This window comes from Rosa chinensis, chromosome 3 (assembly GCF_002994745.2).
Source record: "Rosa chinensis cultivar Old Blush chromosome 3, RchiOBHm-V2, whole genome shotgun sequence".
In the NCBI taxonomy this organism is placed as follows: Eukaryota; Viridiplantae; Streptophyta; class Magnoliopsida; order Rosales; family Rosaceae; genus Rosa; species Rosa chinensis.
Window position 1 is genome coordinate 5,656,067 of NC_037090.1, and position 1,968 is coordinate 5,658,034.

Genomic DNA, 1,968 nt, shown 5'->3' on the forward strand with positions numbered 1-1,968 from the left:
CAAAAGATTAGAGAAAATTATTTGACCTTGTTTACAGCCAGAAACTAAGCAGAGAAGGTTATGGTGTGGATCATAGTGAGTGCTTGATCTAGCTTGAGCATTGTTCATCCAGAGGTTGACATGAATTAGTGATTTATCCTCCAAAAATGCAGGCTATAGAAAACAAGCAGTGGACATTTGTAATCAACAATGAGAAAATTAACAAAGCAACAAAGTAAACTATATCCTACATAATTCTTCCAAAGGCGGCCCAAAAATAGATTGCATCCTCAATGCAACATTATAAACATTTGCATCACCAATGGTAATGAGAAAATAATAGTTTATTACTGCATGCCATTAGTTTGTGGAACTGAATATGTGCATGCTTTCTGAGGACTTACCATCAAATAACAAATTGATGACAGTAACATGCGTAACTACTTCATAACTTGAATTTTTTGAGGGAGCACTATATCCAATGCAAACTAATTAGGTGATCTGATCTCCCAAAACATGATGAATGAGCTTTCCAGTAATGAGATGGATTGGGATGGTATAAAGTATGAGTATATGATGCACATATTGCAAAAAAAAAAAAAACAAATTTGTAAACTTCAACCATACCTGAATTGGTTCTTTCTCAGACGGCTTTGTTGTCCAAAGAGTCTCCAGATTGTAGTAAGCTTTAGCATTCTCATCAAGAGCATGAACTATCACTTTCCCTGAAAAAGTGAAGATGACTATTACAAAACCAAAAAACCAAAAAAAGAAAACATATCGTCCCACATCAGCGAGGGACTTAATCACTGTGCACTCATTGTGAACACTGTAATATAGATTTCAAAGTAGTTTCAGAAATTTACAATAGAAAATACAGAAATAGAATTCGTTATTCTGATATCTAGTTAGAATGCACTTTACAGAACTACTGTATCCTATTAATGCCATCTCAAAGTCACAATATCGATGGCCATAAAAGATTGTTGCCATGTGAATATATGAACTTCTTAGTTCTCCAACTATTCTGATGTGGGTCTATGCAATTGTTCCAAACAAAGTTGTGCATAATTTAAAATCAACATTGCTCTTAGAGCACCACAACGATGATACACCAAAGAGCAGAGCACAAACCAGAGTCAATGACAATCCACTTGCCTCCCTCTTGCCCTTCAACAGTGGGAAGCACCACGCGCTGAGCTCCTTTCTGCTTTTGCTTAGACTACTCGTATAAACAAATGGAATCCCAATCAAATAGTGATCAAGTTCATCATTCATATAGGAAATTTCACAACTCAAATTTTTCTACTAAAGCTTCAATTTCTACTCTATTCAATCGGAAATAGGTAAAATTAGTAAGTTGGAAGCCGAATTACCTGCCTTGTAAATTAGGGCTTGGGCGATGTTCTTAACGTGCCAGGTGGCCCTTCCAGTGGCTAGGACCATGAAATCGGCCCACTCGCAGTGCTTGTTCGCCGGTCTGACCTTGACGTCGTCGGCCTTGACTTCGCTGAGAACCGTCTCGACCTCCTGGAGATCAAGCAAGCCTTCCTTGGCGGCGGCAACGGAGGAAGAGAAGGAGTGGTGCAGAGATAGAAACCCTGGCCTCCATTGTCGAAGAAGGCAGTGAGAACGACGATCGGGAGCGTAGAGCGGCCAACATGAGATCGCACCTCTCTTTGGGACTGTTGTTGTTAGTTGTTACTCTTAGTCGCTACTGGGTTCGGGGTTGTCAAATGGGTGGGTGCAGCGACGTCTTTCCAGACGTGCTGGTCCTTTCATTAAAACGCACCGTATGTATGGCGGTAATGTGCTCAAAATTGAGAGGAAGGGCAAGGCGGAACTCCAGCGTGGATTGCGTCTTTGGCGGATCTGGTGAATTTGAGAAGAGAGATGAGATAACAGATGTGCCAAAGGCAGAGAAGGAGGAGGATAGCGGAGGCGGAGGCGGAGAAGGAGGAGAGTGGAGGTGGAGGCAGAGGCAGAGAG

The 1,968-nt window shown here is 41.4% G+C and overlaps 1 pseudogene; it reads right to left on the reverse strand.

The window, feature by feature from the left end:
- Positions 1-471: 471 nt before the first annotated feature.
- LOC112193987 lies at positions 472-1,591 on the reverse strand (annotated as a pseudogene).
- Positions 1,592-1,968: the final 377 nt, after the last annotated feature.